We start from the raw sequence: 23,074 nt of genomic DNA, 5'->3' as shown, positions 1-23,074 counted from the left end.
ATGTACTAGGGAGTAAAGTGTTAGCTCCACAGTATCAGTCAAATATGGCTAACTACTATTGTTATAAAAATCCTTTGTTCAAATATTACATACTAAGCTTAAGAGGAAATTATGAGCTGCATTTCTGTTCAACTCAGGAATACCAGAATGGATACAAGATGATCCTATGCATTGATTTACTGAAATAGTAAGTCTTCACAACAGTTCCCCTCCACTGCGTCCAGATTCAAATGACTCCTCGACTTGGAGGAGCAGTCCTAAGTCCAGCATGAAACAGGGAAGATCAGATAGTTTCATACCTCTGGGTTTTACTGCTCTGAGCTTCAGACTTTTGGTAAGATTCTTTCCATGTTTCTTTTTCTCCTTATCATATGACATGTGATTGCTGATTTATCACAAACCTAAATATATAATTTTTTTTTTTGCTATTCAGGGAATGTCCAGTTTAGAAAAGGCACAGTACTTTGGATTTTCTCATACAAAATTGAAATTTTCACTTGACCCATTTTTTTCATCCAATTATTCTTTATTGTTTCTGAATGTGGGGAAAGAAAATTATTCCACAATAACATGACAGATATAACAGCTTAAAGGCTACATGTTTTCTAATAGGAATTTATGAAAAATGAACCCAAGTTAAGTTTATGCTATCATTTTATGTATTACTCACAGATCTTAGTCATCAGCTTGTGAACATCCACAGAAAAAATGTATGTGTAGAAAAAAGGAAAGCTGTTACAGCTAAAGCCCAAGTGACAGATATTCTTGTAATGAAACAAAAATTGAAAGAATTTACTGGATTTTAGATGTGCTGAAAGTGAATATTTGAAGTTAAATTCCTTGCTAATATAATTCCAAAGGATTTAGTGGATTTCTGCAGATAATTTGTTTCTTAATCTACATAAGTGCTTTCAGTAGGAGTGGAACTAAATCACTAAAAAGATAATGAAACATTTTTAATACCTGCAAAAATTGCTTATACAACTTAGGTGTTAAATACTTGGGGTCACTTTCCATTTTGATTTGAAATGAAGATTTGACTGTATTTTAATTAAATATGTTTTGAAGCAATATTATAAAAACCAGGCATAATTTTTTATGAAATAAAAAATACTTAAACAAAAAGAAGACCTCCAAAATTTCTAATAAATGTCACGCTTTAAAAAAAGGAAGAAAAAAAAAGATAACTCCCCCAAAAGTCTTTAGCCAGTCTTGGTGTAAAGGTATTTAAAATCCTTTTTTTCTTGGCTACCACACTTTTCTGACATTACACATTATTTCCCAGTATAGTAGACAAGCTGCACAGGAAAGGGTATTCCAGAATAAGTAGTAAATGCAAAGTTTGATGCACATAAAATACAGTGGCTTATTTACTGGCAAAATGCTGCAAAATGCAATATTTGCCTGACAGCTCAAGACGTTTTACATACTAAGGGCTCTGTTTTTAAAAACAATATAAAATCTATCATGTGAACTATTTATACAAAATAGCACATTATTGATCAAGTTTTAGTTTTTTTGTTTATTTGAAGAAGATTTTAAGAAACAATATTACTTCACAAATCACTATGAAGACAGATAGTCAAATCACTCATTACTCTAATGATCCTTATCTCTTGTTATCTAGTGATAAGAAGATCTTCAGGGACCATTGTAAGCCAAGTTGTATATTAGCTATAGAAAATTCTGTGAGGTCTAGCTTGCAGATCAATATGTACTCCTTTGTTATGGCTCTGTGTTAAGTGAATAAGTTTATTGATTTGGAAAAGTATGTGCTCTTTCATGTTCATAGCAGTACTTAGATGCCAAGTTGTCCAAAAGGTAACATGTAAAGAAAGTAATTTATGTTAACGGCTGCAAAAATGTTCAACGCTTCTTCCCATGTTCAGTGATGAATTCAGGTTAGAGTTGTGCAGAATTACTCCTTTTTTCTAAGTTTTATTGTGAATATTGATTTCCAAGAGAAAAGAGGAGCAAGACTTGATACACCTCTTTCAATTTTGATCCCAAATTTTGCACTATTCTTTTCTGCCAAGAAATAGGGTCATTCATAAAAAACCCCAGAATATAATACTGAAAAGGTAATGCTTATGTACATGCACATACATATAGATCGAGAATTAATGTACATCTAGTACAATCTTTAGATGATAATTGGAAAACAACATAGTACTAAAACATTTCTGATTGATTAATTTTTGGAAAAAGATAATGGAGTTGATATCTTACTTCCAGGATAAGAAAAGTACAATTCTATTAAGATTATGTGGTGGGAATAAGTAGAAAAATATGGCACTTGAAGCTTGGTCAAAATATGATGCATTTATTTTTAAAAAGCTGATGAAGAATCATAGAATCATAAAATCTTTGAGATTGGGAAGGACCTTTTAGATCAAGTCCATCCATCAACATAGCACGACCACTGCTAAGCCAAATCCTCAAGTGCTGTATCCACATATTTTTTGAACACTGCCACTTCACCACTTCCCTGGGCAACCTGTTCCAATGCTTGACAACCCTTTCTACAAAGCCATTTTTCCCAATGTGTAATCTAAACCTCTCCTGGAACAACCTAAAAAATATTTAATAAGTGCTGACTTTTGCACAAAAGACATGCAGTTTTTGATGACAATAAAACATTTTACTTTGCCATTGAATTATGATACAAGGCTACGTAAATACTAGAAGATATGCTTCAAATGCTGCCACAGAAAATTACCTGAGAAATCTATATGCAATAATTTTGTTTTTGTTTAATCATCTTCCTATGAGAGGGGAGAAAAAACACAGAAAAACAAAAAAAACCCAAAAATATTCCCAAACCAAAACAAAAATATTAATTCTAAAGAGAGAGAGAAGCAACAGAATGTTAATGAGATTCAAACAATAAAGTTATGATGGACTGTGGATAAAAGAAAAATGCCAGTTTTTCTCCATTTTAATCAGTGAGATCACAACTTTGACGAAGACACCGGAGGGACAGTTTTGTGCTCTGCTTCTCCAGTGAATGAAAGAAACAAAATGAGCAGTTTTATATTGAGCATTTAGTGACAGATGATGCATCCTTTGAGATTAAAATTAGAACAATAGGGAAGTAGATGCTTGCATAGCAAGAGAAGTGCTACAATATAACTTCAAGGAAAGACAGATATCCAAGTGTAATTATTAGCAACATTTATTAATACCTTAGAATAAAATTTTCTCATTTATAATTTTAAATCTGTTGTAATTTTGAAGTGTCTTTGTGCTTAAATAATTATGAAACAAGAGTAGAAAACACAGATGGGGAAAAGAAATCCTCATTCTGCCATTCTTCCCTGCATATCCCAGTTCATCCATGAAAAACATTTTGGATTTCACATGTATGGAAAAGCCTCACTTTAATAAGGATAATATGGGTACAAAAATGTAACAATTTGTTTCGAAATTAGTTGGTCATTGTTTTAAGGAGCATAATAAAAAATATTTACATTATAGCTGTCAACAAATGAGCAGCCCATTGTTACATACTTAGAAAAACTCCATACGTTCACAAGTACTGCTTGTCGTAAAAATTCAACAAAATATATTGAACTAGTATTCTCAAGAAAAACAAAGTATTTGTTATTGAAAAAGTAATAGCTAAAAAAAACCAAAAAACAAACAAACAAAAAAAGAAAAACAGATCTGAAAACTTGAAATATAGATTGAACAAGTGGAGTGAAGAATAGTTGAAGAACAGGACTAGTTAAAGCTCTGAGATTAAAGAAGGAAATTAGGAAAAATGCTAAACTTCAAAAGAAATACCATGACTTTGCCTTTTTGTATATAAGTGAAGGAGAGCTTTGAAAATGACAGAGTTGTTTTTAATAAATGGCGCTGCAAGAAACACTATTGAAATAGCTGTTAGTTGGCATACTTTTAAAATAGCTGGAAACATAGACGGGAAAACATGGAAATGGAAAATGGATACGAGAATGATATGAAATTCTTTTACAGCAAGATAATTAGAGAAATTATTAACATATATTTAGCTTTTTAGTGTCTAAGGAATTTATAATGAAAAAGTCACTTTACCTATCATTAGTGTAATGCTGCTTCTGAGGTAAAATAAGGTTTCATTTTAACAATATAAGAAGTGTTATAAATCAATCACCTAATGACTTTGGCATGCAATCAAACATTTCACAGATGGAACTGAAGGGAAATATTTCAAGTTTAAGAGGACAGCTATGTCTGAAACTAGATGAAATTATTCAGAGTTTGATCCTCTGTGTAACTGAATGGAAGGTTTCATTTGTGTCAATATAATGGAGATTACTATTATCTCCCTACCTTGAAAGCATGTTGTAATAGTTCAATACAATCCCAAAGAAAAGTGTAGCACATTACAGAAAAATGCTAACCTGAAGACATTGGTATCAGGTCTCAAGTTTAATTTAGTGTCTTTAGTTAAGAAGCCCTTTGATAACTAAACAGTTGCAGGTACAACAGCAGTACAAGACAATGGATAATCAAATTATAACTATGAATAATGAATTTTTACTGTAATTTCAGAGCTAACATGCTTTTGCTGTGGATTAAATTTTTTTTTGTAGCCTGAAAAAGAAAAATAACAGGTTTAGTGTAAAGTAAAAAAAAAAATGTACCATTAATGCAAGGGTGATAATGAACAGAAATTTGACTGAATAATTCTTCTAGGAAAAACAATTGTTCACATGTGTGCCACTCATAATGTTGAGACAAGACAACGTGTATATATAATGGTGAAAAATGCAAATATTTTTGCCATTATATTCATCAAAATTTTACAAAATGTTGTGGGTTTTATCCCTGTATTGGCCATTCACTTAACAATTGGACTTGATGATCCTTGTGAGTCCCTTCCAATTCAAAGTATTCTGCGAATATTCTATGAAGTAAAATTAAGTATTGATTGCAGTACTAGAAAACTAAGCCTTGGGCAAAAGTCACAAAGTTCCCAAATTTGCAAAACGTTCTGTGAGGTATTACATATTACTGAGAGATCATAACCTTCTTCATGTGTCTCGTTTGAAAGATGGCCTCTCTGGTTGCACAGTGACTATTGCTTGGCTTGTTTACTGATTGACAGGGAAGTATGCCACTAGCTGAATCACCCACATAGATGAGAAGGTTGCAGGAATGGAAATAATAAATTAGGTTGACCTGTAAGAGCTATAAGAGCCAAGTAGACTGTGAAAATAAGATTCATATGAATTACAATACATTTCTGGTGACTTTCTGAAAGAACCTTAACAGGAGAGTTCCACTTGTTTAATTCAGTTGCTGTTATGACTGAGTAGAAAGTCTGAACTTGTGAGCTCTTTAAAGCTTTTCTTTTGCTGTTACCTTGTGCTATACAACAATACTTTAAACTGTAAACAGTAAGGGAGATTGGGTCAAAAGATTATTTTCTGTGTGATTCTAATTAAAAACCAAGTTTTTCTACTTAAAATGGCACCATAAACTTTCTGCATGAAAGAGGAAAACAGATTTCTTAGGTAATTTTAATTGGTAGTCCTGTTTCTCATAAAGGGTATACTGACTAACCACTTCTAAAACATTTTAAGCAGAAGGATAGTCACTATGGAAACAAATGATATCAGGTTAATCAATTAAATTACATCTTGATGATATAAAACTTCCCATTCTACACATTTTAATGGTGGCATTGGGATGGTCCTTTCCAATTATAAGGAGAAATCTAAACTCTTATTAATTTGGAGCACTTAGGTAAGAATATAAAGACATAAAAGAATATAAAGACATAAAAATGTTTACTGTAGCAACCATCTGAAAAAGTGTTCATAAGAAAATTCGGTAAATTTTAAAAAAGGCAATGCCTGAAAACAAAATTCTTAATGTTTACACAAATGTAATCAAATCACAATTAGACAACCGTGCTTAAACTACAGCCTTAACACAAATTCCTAGCACTGTATTGATAAAGAGATTTTCAAGTGATCATAACAATAACCAGTATCCTATCTGTAGAATAAAATTCCGTGGAACTAATACAAAATGAATCTCTCAAAATCTCTGGAAAAGATATGGGAGACCTGGGAAAGAGCCATATTTTTATGTTACATAGATCCTGATGTAATGATTAACAGCCTATCAATAAAAACCTTTCTCTAATCAATAAATTGATGTTTACATTTACATATATATGTGTATCACTGTATATAACTTAGAGAGAGAAATATATATATTACCTGTAGTTGTTGAAAAGCTTTCTACATAAATATTGATCAGATTGATGCTAATTCTTTCTTTTCTTTGAACCACCACACTGCTTAATGCAAACCAAAGACAAATAATGAATAATTAAACAACTTTTTTATTATTGTCTTGTGAAGGATTAATTTAATAAGGTGAGTTATGAACATATAGTATAATAACATTTTCAGCAAAGCAAATAGTAAGTAAGAATGTAGTGTGAAGAAAAGACCTTTACCCTTTCGCCTGGGTAAATTTGCACTCTTTTACATTGTCTCAGGCATTAATTTCAGAAAATGGAAAAACGCATATTCTGCTTGCTCACGTCCATATCAACACACACACACACACACACACACACACACACACACACACACACACACACACGCTTTCTGAGTCGGTAAGAATTCAGGCTACTGCTTGTATTATCTACTTCACCATGATTGATTAGCAAATGTTGCTGTTTCAAGCTCAGTGTATTTTTGTTTCACTAGTCTAGTTAAAAGAATTGCTCAACAGTAAATTATCCTGTCTGGAGGGAAAGAGGCTTGGAAAAATGAAGCCAGAGCTTTTGCAATTATTTGTACTGGTTCTTTTCCTCAGTAGCCTTAAAAATATTTCAAAATTGGCTAAAAATCCTTCACCTCAAAGGTATCTCTTCTTATAGATTGGAAGCAAGTGATTTTCTGTGAATTGTCATCATAAATATTACTCAGGGGTTTAAAATTCATTATAGTGATTGCCCAATTTTTTTTTTTTCCTGGAGAAAATCAACTTCTGAGTCAGGTGAGTCCTCATTTGCTAAGATATGACACCCATTTTCTTCTCAAGTGGACTCTCCAGAACTCCTTCACAGAAACTCTCAAATCTTCTAGAAAACATAGGATTGTTTCACAATAAACTGTGAATGTTTTCTGAGTAATTAGAATAACATGCTGGCACTCCACTGATAACGGTTACTACTGTCTGAGTCAGAAAAAAGGCATTTGTGTACAAGAACTTTCACTTGTTCCTTTTCCTGAATACTGTCTTGCTTGTTGCTGTTTCAGAAGATGGTTTTGTAGTCACATTGGAAAGGTCCTAACACTCTGACTCGAGTCATGTCCCTTTTGCTTTCTGGACTGCCTCACTCTAGATCTGTTTATGAAGAACCTTTTCAAAGAAGCTGTTTCTCAGAGGTTTTATAGGAGCTTCCTTTCTCTTTGTACTGCTTTCTATTTCTACTTTCCATGTTTTAGAATTTCTTGATTGTAAAGTTGCATAATAATCGTCTCTAGTTTAGTTTATATTTCTTTCAATACTCAAATACTGCTATGAAATAGCATCTTTATAAATTATTACCACCTGTCCCAGATTCAAATCAGTAGTGAATTTAACAATTGTGCTTTCATAATTCAATAGAAACAGATCCAGAATTTGCTCTGTTAAACTTTATAGATTTGCTCATTTGCAAATGAAACACTGCAAGGTTAAGAACGAGGAATATTTCCATTACATTGACTATTCCATGGCACTATACTTCTCACATCACACAAGAAATGGAACTAAAAACTGAAAATTCCCTTACATTTTTCACCAGTATCTCCCTGGTAGCTGTACCTCAGTTCCTTCTATATTTGTGTTGCTGCTTGTAAATCTGCTGCACCTAAAGGAGATAAAAAATACATTTAAGCTTACTTACTCACAGCATTCTGAGATACTTCACATTGTGAAACTTACTCTTAGGCTGTTTGCATCTTCATTAAATTTCTGAAATGCCAATACACTTTTTCTTTTTTTATTAAATATATGTTTTACTTAAGAGTGCTGTAAATTATCTGGCACCCCATCTAAGGATAAATTTAACACTTGTAAGTGGATATTGAACAGCAGACACCAGCAGAGTGGACAGGCTGACTAATCAATTTCCTGTTTTTCAATGTATTATAGTCTACAGTCTAATAAATTTTGTATAATAAATCCGTCAGTTCAAAAGCACTTCACCAGATCTACGTTTGTTTTAGCAGTTTTTCACAACACTTCCTTATTAATGATTTTTTTTTGCCAAATATAGTCTAGCTATCACAACTCATTTTCTCTGATTAACCACTATTTTAGTTTTCAAAGTGTGTCTCACTGTAGGCTAAATTTCAGGATATGCAGGGTTTCAAAACTACAATACTATTGAGCTCTAGCCAGGTACATTGCAATTCACCCTAAGCAGCACTGGACAGTCAATTCTACAGTTACCTGTTTTTACCTTTTCCTTTCCTGATCTTTCTCACTTTACAAAAAGTAGTACCACACTATGTTTCTTTTTTCTTTAACTTGCATTCCTCTTGGGAGCATTTGATGGCTCTGCTGGAGCTTTGTTTGCTGTTCTTAGCTTTAGCTCACTGATTTGCTTGTTTGTTTTCTTTGTGTTGCTGACAATACTTTTTTTTTTAGTGTACCAGCCACACATTTAGGTGTCTGATTATTCAGCAATTTGCAGGATATGTTCCTGAAATGGAACATGGAATATTTAAAAGAGACAATATCAAGCAGAAAACAGAATCAGAAAATACAAATACAGTGTATTTGTATATAAACACATATATACATATATATAAAAGTACAAATATCATTCCCACTATTCAATGTTTTACCTAGTATTCACGGAAAATAGAGACACCATTTATTATTAATATTCATTCTCATTGGCTTTATTTATTTTCTTTTTTGCGAGGCTCAGAATATTGGACATTATTTTTGGTATATGGCTTGCAAATTTGAAAATGCTGTTGTAGTAAATTTTTGGTCAGTGATCACTCCAGCAATCCGATTTCAATAACTAATTCAATTTACATCAGGCTAATTTCAATTCTGTCAATTATATTCCATAGGTTTCAAGTTCTTATGCTTCTCAAAGTTCACTTACTCTCACTGTAGTCTTGCTGTGTTCCATTGTGGCACTGTACGTACTGAATTGTTGCAAAGGATAAATCTTAAAAATCAAGTAAATGTGACAATAAAAATTAACAATGAAAAAAGAAATTGCAATCCTAAATTTGAAAAATAGGTATAGGCCTCATTGAAAAGTATTACATTATGTTTAAGTATTCTAATGGTTAGAAAATAACACAGCTCCATCCTTTTTTTTTTTTTTTTTTTTTTTTGAGATTTCACTTGAGTAAAGCAGTAAACAACTTGCTTTTTGTATAAGCTGATCTTATAATCTAAATAAGTAAAGAATGACGCTTTATCCAACGGGGGTCTTTAACCTACTTCTGCAGTACATTCTAGTTTTAGGAAAAACCCTGGACAATGCTTCTGATCTTTTACAGAATGACATGGGTTGAATATACTCACAATTCACTCCATTACTTCAAATACATAGTTTGAAGTACTTACTGTGGAATGTTTGGAGTTGAATCATGAATTTTATCAGAGAATTTTAGCTGAAAAAACGCATGATACAAGCTACTTTTGCAGAACAACAATTTTCAATGCCTTCTTCATGGCCTTGCTCCTCTTGGTACATTTTGTTTCTGTTGGACAATTTTTGTAGCTCTGCTTGTCACAACTTTCTGGTGATTCTATGCTAATTCAAGACAACAGGACATATTGTAAATATCCTTATCCACTGACCCATTTCAAATGTTAGCAAATACTGCTGTTTTAAATGTGTTACCCAGCAGTCTTTGCTTTAGATGGGCGTTCTCAAACAGCATTGCCACAAAATTAAAAATTTTTCCTCATGGAAGGGCTCATATTTGTGCAAGCAGACTCAAATTAGATAGAACATAATTTCAGCTCAGGGATAAATGTCTTCTCTATTCTTGAAGAATTTGAAGTTCAAGAATACCTGAGTAAGGCTTCAAATTTAATTTTTGTCCTTTTCCTATAAATGGAAGAATAATGCTGGTATAATGAAAGAGCAAAGTTTTTAAAATGTCCCAGTTTACTGACGTGCAAAAAAATTTCATAATTATAATTATTGGTTAAATATTTGCTATTCTTTCAATTGAGTGAATGGTTAGGTAATTCATACTTTTGCAATTTACATATTTAGCTAAGTTTAAAACTGCCAGTGTTTCTACAGCTATCCTTATTTTAGTCTCCAGTGAAGAATTCATCTTGGAATCTTTATTTTGGGAAGGGTGGGGATGGGAAGAGACAAGTAGTGTTTTTTAGGGTTGGGCAGAAGGAGGGGCAGATGTCAGTTCTGTGCCTTTTCTGATAGACTATTGTCCTCCCCTTGGTGGATATTCACTTTTCTAAAACTATGTTCTTGATAGCTATGTTTGTGTATTTCACCCTTGAATTGTGCTTTACTATTTTGATCTTTCAAGTACAAAACAAATTAGGTGACGTCCATTCATAATTTGGTGAGGATGAAATTCACTCCAAGGTTTACAGCTGGATCAAGGCTTATTCTCCACTAAGATATCACACAGACTTTATTCTTGCTTGGTTGAATGTCTGCTTGCAAAACTCTACTTTCCATTTCTACATAGAAATTATGGATTTTCTTTTTTTTTGTTTGTTTGTTTGTTTGTTTGTTTTTGTTTGTTTGTGGGGTTTTTTTGTTGTTTTTTTTTCCCCCAGTAAAGCCCAAGATATAGCATGAATATCCACGGGGTGCCGCTTCTTCAAATCCAAGAGACAGAACAATGTTACCTCTGTGAAGTTGGTCATACTCAATCTGAGTTATATAAACAATGCTGCTGGTATGCTGAATATGTGGATCAGGTGGTGCTGCACTGTATTTTTTTCATCTGTAAGAAGAAACAGGAGGAGTGTTTATCTCAGAGCATGATGTATATTTCAAGATATTTCAAGATATTTGGCTTGTCCCCCTACATTTACACTGCTGCATATCATTTCTCCAGATGTCCCATTTTTCTTTTTTTTTTTGTTTTCTTTCTACTATATTTTCATAAATCAAAGTATCAGACTCACTTTCAGAAGTCATACTCTTTACCATCTAACTCAAGGACTTATGAAAGTCAGATATACAGACTACTGATGTAAGTAGATGTTTCTCATCACAGAAGGCTTTAAACCCCTGCAATAGATCTCTAGCATCTTAAAAGTCTTAATTCTCAAGGCATTTAGAAACATTTCCTAATCATAAATCTAGCAACTTCCTAATATTTGTAGTTAATATTTATTATTGTTTAGTATTATATGGTCACTGAGGTGACTTTATTTTCATCTCAAGTTAATGATTCCTTTAGTTTCATTTATCTCTTTATAAAGATCCCCAATTGGAATGTCATCACATACATGTATTAATGTTTATGCGATTCCTTGATAAAAGAAAGCATTTCTTTTTAATTTTAACTTGTTGTCATCTTCAGAATTAAGCATTGTGCACAGTATTATGGTCTGAACAAACAATTGCATTAATATAAATCAATCATCTTCTTAATTAAAGATCTGTGGTATCCTCTCTGTAAACATTTGGAAATTGCAGCATCTCTAATATATTGGTAACTGACTAAATTTTAAGCACAATTTGTAAAAAAAAAAGTTGTAGCAGATTATTATAAATAGTGCTTAAAAATTACTCCTATATGAAATTTGTTGAGGGCCTTTAGTAAACAGCAACAAAAAATAATTAAAGATATGGTTCAATATAATCATTACTAAAGCCCCAGAGCATGCTCCCCAGTCTAGTGCCATAAATTATCTAACCATGTGGAACTTAGATTTTATTCCTACAGGAGATATGGGTATTGTGCCATATTTAAAATTTACTCTTACCTTTTCAATTGTGCAAGTTTTGTCTATTTCTAAAAATAAATACTACAAAAAGTCTAGAACAGTCGTTTCTGTGAAGCTGACCCAAATTGCCTCATCTGTATATTTCTCAAAGATAATACTGAGTTCTACTAAAGTCCAACACCATCATCAGGTGCAGTCAACATAGGTTCAGAAAGGGAAAATCCTATCTAATTTGATATCTTTTTACAATAAGATATCACCATCCTACTGGGGGATGAAGGGAGCACAGTGAATCCAGTTTATCTGGATTTAAGTAACATTTTTGATGCTGTCTGTCGGGGAAGTCTTCTGAACGAGTTATCCACCTGTAAAGAACTGGCTGCATTTGGCCAGCAGCTAGCCAGTGGTGTTTCTCAAGCCTCAACTTTGGGACAGTTCTGTTCAACGTTTTTATAAATGGTGTACATGCAAAACCTGAATGCTCCATCAGCAAGTTTATCATAGCATTTTGGGTAATCATCAATGACATGAAATTTAATAAGTGTCAGATTCTGCATTTGAGACAGAGTAACACAACACAAATACAGATTGGGAGAGGAGTGGCTGGAGAGCAGCTCTGGGGTTATCAAAGCAGTATGCTGATCAAAAGAATTTCTGTATTCAGTGTTGATGTGGCCTCACCTTGAATATTGTGAGTACTGTGGTTCTGGGCCTCACTATTTAAGACTTTTAAGGTCTTTGAATGTACTCGGAGGAGTTCAACAAAGCTGGGGAAAGCAGTGGAAAGCATGTCCTATAAGGAGTGACTAAGTCTAATCACTTGAGTTTGTCTAGTTTCGAGAAAAGGAGCCTGAGAGGTGACATCATAGCTCTCTGCAGTCTCCCGAGAAGGGAAAATAGAAGATGCTGATATCTTCTCCCTGTATCCAGGCATAGTACACATGAGAGGATCAGACTTGCCTTTAGGAATAATCAACGGAATCATCAAACACTGAAAAAGATTTCATAAAGAGGGGGTTGATGGCCAAGGCCTGTCAGAGTTCAAGAGGTATTTGGACAATGCTCTTCAAAACATGCTTTAACTTGGATCAATCTTGAAGTGATCAGGCAGCTGGAGCAGATAATTGTGGAACTATTGTGTTCTATTCTATTCTATTCTATTCTATTCTATTCTATCCTATTCTATTCTATTCTAACTTTAACCCAACAGTGTAAAGTCAAGTCAAAACAGGAAACCCTCAGCAGGGCAGGCTGTCTAAGAAGTGATTAAAGGGTAATTAGGCATAAGTATATATATATATATCTATATACATATATAGACATTCAATTCTTCTTCAAGACTTATATGGTGCTCATCCAGGAACACTGTGATAGAACATTGATGGAACAATTCTATTATTTTTTCCAAGACTACAAGGAAGTATACTGTAGTCTCATATTCTGTCTAATGAAAATTTCTTAAAGAAGGCAAGAAAAATGGATGTATTTAGTTATCTGAATGACCTGTGCACAAATCAGAAGTCCAAACTTGTAAAGAAACACCTGAAATAATTTTTCTGAGTGGGAAATAGAACGAGGGGTGTAGAGCTTGCCTGGGCCAGATGCCAGGCACCTGCAAAAGCCACTCCCTTGCTCTCCTCTGCATTAGGACAGAGGAGAGGAAATTTAATGAAGGTTTCATAGGTTGACATAAAGGCCGGGAGAGATCACCCATCAAGTGACGTAGAGATACAAAGTAAATTGCTAACAAAATCAGAGCATGATAATGAGATAGTAATGAGAAGTAAAGTAAGCCCTTAACAACATCTTCTCCTCACCCCTTCCTCCTTCCAGCTCTGCCTCCTATCCCAGCATTGCAATGAGCCTGGACATGGGGGTTATGGTCAGTTCATCACCTGCGGCTTCACCTGCTGCCTAGGGAGAGGATTCCTTCCCCTGCTGCACTGCAGGACTCCTCCTGTGGGAGACAGTTCACTGAGAACTTCTCCAACGTGAGTCCATCCCGCAGGCAACAGTCCTCCCCACATTGCTGCAGCCTGGGTCACTCTTCCATGGGGTGCAGTCCTTCAAGCACAGGCTGCTCCAGCCTGGCAGCAGAGGCCCTCTCTCCACAGGCCTCCCACGGGATCACAGCCTCATCTCAGCCGTCCACCTGCTCCAGTGTGGGTCTCCAGCACGGAATGCCAAGGGATCTCTGCATCCCTGTGCACCTCCACGGGCTGCAGGGGCACAGCTGCCTCACCACGGGCTGCACCGTGGGCTGCAGGGGAATCTCAGCTCTGGCTCAGCCTGGAGCACCTCCTGTCCCTCCTTCTGCACTGCCCTTGGTGTCTGCAGGGTTCTTCCTCTCACTTGTTCTCACTCGAGTCTTCTTAGGTCACAATTTCAAAAGCATAACCATTCTTTGTTTATCTTTCTTCATAAATATATTATCACAGAGACATCACCACTATTTCCAATTGGCTCAGACTTGACCAGCAGCACGTCCATCCTTGGAGCCACCAGATATTGGCTCTGTTGGATATGGAAGAAACTTCTAGCAGCTTCTTACAGAAGCAACCCCTGTAGCCTCCCTGCTACCAAAACCAATAGTCATGCAAAACCAATACAAGAAGAAAGGAAGGATTTGAGACAGACTTTAATGCGGTGGGATTGTTGGTGCTATTACACAAAGACTTCTTTCAAACACTGAAATGTTGTTCCTGCTTTTATGTTTAGCATTTATAAATGCATATCAAATAAGTACCATTTATAAGTACATATCAGATAAGAAACATGTATGAAAATAGGAACTTACAGTTTCTTTAGTATATTAGAAAATATATTATTGAAAAGGTAGTAGGCTGCTCTTTTGCTATGCTTGGGGAAGGACAAATAAAAAAAAAAATGTGCCATATGGGTATTGCTATTAAATTCTGACTAAAAAGCAGAAAAGGAAGCAGTCCTTTCACATATGAATAGCTAAGACCTATATCCCAACTTCCAACAGGAATATGATTTTATCATTTTTTTCTGAACTGAGGCAGAGAAAAATAATATATGCAAGCAAATTTTTGTCTCTCCTATTGTACTCTTTGCATCTTGGATAGAAAATGAGTAGTATTCATAACTCAAAATTAACTGGCAAAGACATCATTACTGTGACATGTAGTATAGCTATCTAACTAAATAAATAATAATACTAAATATTTCTACAAATATATAAGACCCTCCTAGAACTGAAAGTTAAAAAGGAGACATAAACACTAAAACCAAGAAAATTAAGAGAATGTCTTGTTTTCTTTTGTTTTTGTTTCTTTTTCCTTTTCTGAGGTTCAAATGTATTTTCAAGGGTAAGATAAGCAGTATGATATAGAAAATACACTTTCAAGCCTCTGACTGAGAATTTGTCATTATAAATGTCTGTATAAGTTACATGTCCTCATGTTTTATTTTTAAGTGGTTTGTGATTTAAGCTATCTGAACCAGTAATTTAGCTAAGAAACATTTGCAGCAAATATTTCCTGCAGTGAATTATGAGAAAAAGGGGAAAAAATATAGTAGAAAGTAAAAAGGTGTTTCAAGCCTCTTGTTCCCTTACTCTAACATTTTGAAGGAAATCGCAGAATATCTGCATAACTACCGTAACTCCTAATACATTTGTATTACTTCTCTGACACACTTCAGACTGAAGGCATATTTTTAAATGTAAAATTTGAAAACCATTTTTTTTAATGTGTTTTTTAGCACTTCTGTTGAAAGCATTAGAGTGCTACTGCCAACATCCTCCTGCCTCTCTCTACCTACTGCTTGAATGGGAGGCATGAGGAGTCAAGAGGACTCTCAACTTTTTTTCCACAGTTTCAGGAGTAGTACAGTTTGAATTAAAGTCCGGCATGGTTTTAGAAGGTGCAGCATCCAAAAGAAAGAGCCTTTGGGCCGAGGAAGATGAGTGACAATTAAAAATTTCGTTGTTAATATTTTGGTTTCTTTTCTTTTCTTTAAAGGACAGGCAGAGAAATTATATTAACAAAGGTGAATAGAATGGAAATTCACTATTTAAAGTGTGTTTTCTCTGTGGCTTTCCTGATACCGAGAATCCATGTTGTTTAGTGAAAAATGTAAATTCTTTGTAGCTTCCCTGTTCTGTGCAAGAGCTGCTGTTTAGCTGAAGAAGGTCATCCTAAACTTAGCTAAAACTTAGTTTAAGTTCTATAAAACCTACTTACAATGCTTCAAGGAGGGTCATTATTTTTAGAATAATGTAGAATAAACAATAGTCTGTAACTCTTGTAGTGCTGAGGTGCTTAGAGTAAAATCTGTGAAATTTATAATCCATTTACTACACACACACAAAATTGTCTTTTGTGTGAGTTTTAGAGCATCACATTGACTATGTGTCTGAAAGCCCTGGGATTCTTGACAGTCAAAGATATTTTAAAGTCTGCACGTGTCAGAAGAACATCGTTTAGGTTCAGTTAAAACAAGAGTACATGGTAAAATATGTATAAAGGTGTGCATGCTGGTACACAGGGGATGCTTATTTCAAAATGGATGGAATATGTGAAGGCTCTTGACTGGCAGAGGCATGCAAGATACTTTACAAAAATTACATGCACATAGTCTGTTGGGTAATATAGGTCAGATAACTCTCTTGGTTTATTGAGTATTCCAGTGCACTTTGGTTCTGAGGACAGATAGTGGCATGTTAAGCTTGCCAGATGTAAGACACAGCCAGGACTGTAATGAGAGCTGGGAGCAGGAGTGCATGTGAAAATGAGAGAGCATTTGTCTTTTGGGAGGAAGAGAAAGTAAGGAAAAGGAAGATGGGGTAATGCCATCTACTTACAGAAAATAACAGGAAAGGCTACACTTCTCTGCTACACAGGAAACAAGAAGATAACTACGAATTATTACATGGGAATGACTGCATTATTTTCTGGACTAATATTTTCTGGACAGCAGAAGAATGTCCCACTTTCACCCACAGAAACACACGAATGAGTGTCCAAATTGACATTCACCACACCCTATCTCCCACCCATAAACCATTTAAAGTAGGGAATATATGTAAATATTTGCTCACTGTAGGCTTTAGAGCCCATCATGCTACTCATTATAAGTTTCCAAATATTGTGAATATCTGAATTTCTGATCTTGCTCCTGACTTTTTTCTATCAACTGACACTGACATTTTTCTAGCATAAGACCCAAAAGACCCCAGTGTGTTCTATTAAGGTCTTTTTTCCTATTTGTTCTATTAAGGTCTTTTCTTCAACAGATTAAGTAGCCATATCAAACACACAGTTATCTGTCACAGGACAGAGCACAGGTATTTCTGACAAACAGACCTTGTGCAAAACTGTACAACAAATTCTTTCTTGCTGCATGCAAGAAAAGCAGACATCTAGACAGTGCCATCTTAACCAAACATTATTTCTGTCTCAATTTCTTAATGACGACAGAAAGTCACTGGGGTTTAGCAATGAATTTTATAAAGTATCTGACATTTCATTAATACAGATGGTTTCTCTTTGGAATTGTGTAGTATGTCCCTGCTCAGCTTGTGGTCACTATTAAAAAAAAAAAAAAAATAAATAAATATATATATATATATATATATATATATATATATATATATGTATATATACTGCATATTCTGCATACCATGATAACACAGTCATTCTTCTTTTAAAAAAATACCTATTTCCACTAGCTTCTTGTTGTAGCAGTTTCCTTTGGTTCTAAAAGTTACCAGAGATATCTTTTTTTAAGAGTTTTCAAACAACTGCCATTTTTTACAGTACACCATGATTCTTCTCTCTTGATCCCGTCAGCTTTCTGAATGTTCTTCATCGGACTGCATAACCACTAAGATCTAAATAATGTAAGTAAATAAATAATAAGTAAATAGTAAGTAAATAATGAGTTACTTTTATGTTCATTTGAAATGCCATGATTTAACAACTCCTGAGTGGGAGACTCTCTCAAATTAACTGACAGTTTTTCAAGACCCATCTGCGACCATGTCAACATTTTTTGAATATTCTGATGAAAATTCTCTAAGTTTGTCTTTTACTAAGCCAGGATCTACACAGGAAAGTAAAGCTACAGATATATGGATATGAACTACAAATTGAAAAATTTACCCTTTGCTTCTATATTAGGAAAATTTTAATAAAGAATAAATGGAACTAAACAACAATCTCCCTTTTGAAAATGGAGTGCATAAAAATGTTTCAAACATTTAATTTGTTCTTTGCCAATAAAAGGCAAATTTTACAGACGTTAAATCAAAAATGTCTGATGGTATTTGGTGTTAACTGGTGACCAAGGCAAAATTATTAGCTACATTCTACTTCTGAGAATGTACTGGCAATTATGAACTTAACTATATTTTTCACAGAAATCAATCTATATTTATATCTATCCAAATATCTCGTTGTCATGACATGTTGTTGTGGTCTAACCCCAGCCTGCAACTAAGCACCACCCAGATGCTCTCTCACTGCCCTTCTACACAAATATGTTGCATTATTATTAGAACACATCCTGTAACATAAAAGAATTAAAGAACTTGCAAGGTAGAGGCACTGACAAATTCTCTTGATTTTGTTTACAAGAAGGGAGTAATGCCAGTACCCCGTTGTTAGGCAGTGGTATCTGTTTCTAAACAAATCCTAATGTATTATGATCTTCTCTTCCTTGGTAAATAATTAGCTGAAACTTGACTTCAGCATCTGTAAATTTTATTTGAATAAAGCTTTCTTTCATTCATCTCAGTCCAGCAATTAAATAATTATTAATTGCATAAAATTAACTTTATTGTGGACTTGAGCTATCAAAGGCTTATTCACAATTCAGTTTGGGTTTTTTCTTGTGGCAATTACTCCCTTCTAGAGAGCAATACTGTGCACAGGAAAGGGTCTTCAGCTATCTTGGTGTAACAGTGAAAGCAAGATAAAGAATTAACCTGTCAGAAAAGGAAAACAGCAGCAAAAAAGTGTCCACGATGCCACTGTATTTGCTATGCTGGCTCAATATATTCTTATTCCAGACTACATTGACCTTACTGAAGAATGATCTTCACCAGTTTCTATGACACTTTGCCAGGTCTGAGCCTTAACTGGGGAGGAGGATGCTGCTGATTTAGATTCCAGAATATTCAGTCAGTCTGCTTCACTCTGCATTACCCTGCATGTACTGTATCTAATCTGTTACTTTGGAAGGGCCTGCAGCTGCTGTTAAGTGATTTATCTCAAGTAACCTCTGTGCTATGACAGCTCTGAGATACTAGATGGTCCCAGCAGTGATAAGAGCAGCCACACTCAGCACAAAGTGCACAACTGCATATTCATGTCAGAGTGGGGTTTGCCAAATAAAATCTGCAATGCTGTGATTAATCAAACAATTTATTTTCATACACAAAATTGATTAAGAGAACAATGCAATCTTTAATATATTTTGGGGTAACATAAATGTTATTTCATGAATGGGCATAAATTTTCTAAGACATATAATAAAAGACAGAAGTTTCCTTTTTTCTTTTTTTTTTTGGTTAAACACATTGTTATTCAAATGCAGAGGTTTGTACTAGGAAAACTGATCTCATTTTATTTTACAGCCTTGAGATATACCTTAATAGCAACAATGTGAAATAAAGCATTATTGGCTGAGATCCCAGAAATCCATAATGCTTGAATATGTTATTTCATACTACACACTTATTTTTTTGTGTATTTCATATCTCATGACCATGTTAAAATAAACTTTATAGCATCAAAAAACCTTTGCAAAGTTCTTAATCAAATAAAAAAACTGCAACATATGTTTAAAAGGTGCATGATGATAAGAAGATACTAAAAAAATTCCTGAGTTCTATTATTAAAAGAAAAAATAAAAATAACAAACATATAAGAGGTCCAGTTTTCAGTATGTCTGAATTCCCGAACTACAGAATTTTTTTTTGGCTGAGTTGAAACGGATGTAAGGGAGGGTTTACTTCAGCAAATGAACCTCCAAAAATCTGCTATCCCCTCAACTAAAAGTACTCAATCTAGTACTGAATCTGTTCCATCAAAACTAAGTAAACCTGTCCAGGTTTCTGGGAAAGCACATCCTTGCAACATTAAATGTCAAATTATGCTGTACTTTGTGTCAGTGGATTAATACCATTTACAAATGCGCTGAAATTATACTGAAGTCTTTCCAGGAAGTGATTATTTGGGCTTAGAACTGATATTTAGATTAAGGAGGAAATATACATTTAGCCTTCTACTGAACATCAAATCTCCCTGCTTTCAGACTTCATTGATGACTGTATTGGGTTTACCTGGCAAGGTTTTGTTGGCAAGGGGCTGCAGAGGTGGCTTTTGTGAGAAGATGCCAAAAGCTTACACTGTCCGACACAGACAATGCTTGCAGGCTCCAAGAGGGCCCAATAACTGGCCAAGGATAAGCTATCAATGGTGATGGTAACACTACTGCAATAATATGATTTAAGAAGGGGGAAAAAACTGCAGTGAAGCAGCAGCTGGAAATGAGGTGTGAGAATATGTGAGAGAAACAGCTCTGCAGACACCAAGGTGAGTGCAGTGCAGGAGGAGGGAAGAGGTGCTCCAGGCATTGCAGCCAGTGCTGAAGACCATGGTGCAGAAGGATAGCCCCCCTGCAGCCCATGGAGGTCCATGCAGAAGCAGGCATCACCTGCAGCCAGTGGAGGAGCCCCATGCTGGAGCAACAGAATGTGGAAAGGCCACACTGGGGAAGATTTGCTGGCAGGACTTGGGATTCTGCAGGGAGGTCACACAGGACCAGTCTGTTCCTGAAAGACTGCATCCTGTGGAAGGAGACCCACACTAAAGAAATTCCTGGAAGACTGCCTGCCATAGGTGAAATCTGCACAGGAGAAGGGAGAGAATGTGAGGAAGAAGAAGCACCAGGGACAATGAGCTGACTGCAATCTCCATTGCCTATCTCCCTGTGCCACTGTAGAAAAAGAAAGTGAAATTGAGTGAAGTTGAACTTGAGAAGAAGAGACAGAAGGGACAGGGAGGGGAGGAATATGTTTCTAGATTTGGTTTTATTACTAATTATCATTCTCTGACAATCAATTAAATTAATTTTTGCAAGTCAAGTCTGTTTTGCTTGTGACAGTAACTGACAAATGATCTTTCCCTGTCCTTATTGTGACATTTTTGTTTTGTTTTCTCTCCCCTGCCCAGCTGAGGGTGGGGAGTGATAGAGCAGTTTAAAGGACATTTGCCCTCTGGCCAAGGTCAACCCACCATGATGTCTTAAGCAAAAATCTGAAATAGGAAACTTTAAGTTCTTAGTTAAAGTTCAGTGAAGTGGTTGCATCAGATTTAGTGGTTGTATCTCTTGGTACAGCAAAGATGTAGTAACTTTAAATCTGAAATACTAAGACAAAGAAGCAGAGGTCAGAGATGTCTATAGGTTTTCTTAATAGATAATGGAGGAAGGCCATGCCCATCAAGAAAGTCAGTCAATTCAGTGAAGGATATAAGCTCACAGAAAGAAAAATATATTTTTAAAATCCTGTTTCTATCCTGAATTTAAGCATACCCTGCTGTAAGCATCTGCATGTAAACAGAATTTACAGCTTAAATCTGCTTTTTTAAGCTATATGACTTTGTCACAATTTGTGAAACAAATGTTTCAGCCACTGTGTGAATCAGTTATCTCAAAACTTTTGTGTGTCGGGTCTCAGTTTTCAAATATATCAGTATACCAATTCTTTTCTGCAGCAGTCTGTTTGTAGTGATGTATATTTTTGTCACAGAATTCTAAAGATACATATTTTTCTCTTTGGTCTTTCAGTTTAAAAACGCTGCAGATTACTTACCTCATTCTCATAAATTTATATATTAAAAAATTGTGATAAATTATTTGATCTTTTTCAACAGGAGTTGCAGCAAAGAAGTGATTATGCATAAATCCATTTGCTAAAATGATGGAACTCTACTTGCATATTTCAACAAATTAACTGCATTCTTTATTAGTGTCTAAAACTCCCTCTCAATGAAAACATTTTTTGAAATTAAGGTATTGTAACTGTAGCAGGCTGAAATTTCCTTTTCTGTCATCTTTTGTCACGCAACAGCTTCCCTTTTAATTTTTTTGGCAGAATTACATATACAGCAATCATGAATGTTAATTTTAAAGTTAGGTCGAACAAAGTTGCAGAAAGAAAAGTCGCTAAGTAAATAGCACTGCATTGGAAGTGTGGTGAAGTGAATGTCCGACTTCTAAAAGGTTTCATGCCAGACAGCTGTGGTTCAATCTCTCTAGATGTCCTACTAGATCAGGACCCTTGTCAAGTTTGTTTGTGTACATTTAGGTGATGAATGTTTAAATAGACAATTTCAGTATTGCTTGGTAGTTGTAAAAAAGTCTAAGTTTTGCTGTTGTTGTTGAATCTATCAAAAGGCACTAGCTACCAACCCAAATTGCAGTAGCATTTCTTACTGCATATACATGCCTTTAAAGTTTAGATAAAGTGAATTGTTTAAAGATGCTCTGCCATAAATTATAGCTGACAGTGCAAGTGATTAAGGCACATAGTTTGATTGCACGCATTAATCTCTAAAACTTTCATCAAGTCTGATTTAATTACCCACAGGTATAAGTTTCTTTTTAATTTATTAGCTTTGTCAGTAATCAGTTGCACTGTATGCTATTACTAGCAAAAGGTGAAACCCAGCTACATTCAGGGAAAAATCAGACATCGAACAGCAGAATAAAAAAAGTGTCATGGCCCTCAAGTGCACAGTAACAATGTTAAACTCACATGTGAAATGAGATTTTACATTTAATCAGAAAGGACTGACAGATGTCTTGATTGAGACCAGAGCACTCTCCCAGGAAAAAAACATTTGAGAAGGCTTAATCATTTTCAGAATGTTGAAACAGCTGCTGTCGTTAGAATATCCTGTTCAGGTGTCATCAAACATACAGATTTATATATTTTTAACCAATTTTATGCCACTACTTGGACCTGACTATTTGTTACTTAGTTGACAGTGCTGTCTTTTCCGCATGATCAAGTGATCATGAACATGAATGTTAATTTTAATAGACTACTATTAGGACCCAAATATTCAGCATGGCCATTGTTTTAGCTCTCATATACATGCTATGCATGTTATCTTGAATTTTCTTTGTA

The 23,074-nt window shown here is 34.8% G+C and overlaps 1 long non-coding RNA gene across 1 annotated transcript in view; it reads right to left on the bottom strand.

Moving 5' to 3' along the window:
• The window catches only part of LOC148219842 (uncharacterized), a 33,073-nt gene extending 25,065 nt beyond the window's left edge, over window positions 1–8,008 (bottom strand). Inside the window, exon 1 of the long non-coding RNA XR_015799264.1 lies at window positions 7,787–8,008. This is a non-coding gene — a long non-coding RNA (uncharacterized LOC148219842). The remainder of the gene's footprint in view (window positions 1–7,786) is intronic.
• Between the last annotated feature and the right edge of the window lie 15,066 nt (window positions 8,009–23,074).

This window comes from Sturnus vulgaris, chromosome Z (assembly GCF_052056855.1).
Source record: "Sturnus vulgaris isolate bStuVul1 chromosome Z, bStuVul1.hap1, whole genome shotgun sequence".
NCBI classification, from domain to species: domain Eukaryota; kingdom Metazoa; phylum Chordata; class Aves; order Passeriformes; family Sturnidae; genus Sturnus; species Sturnus vulgaris.
Note: the sequence above shows the minus strand (reverse complement) of the source record. Positions and strands in the feature narration are given on the sequence as shown.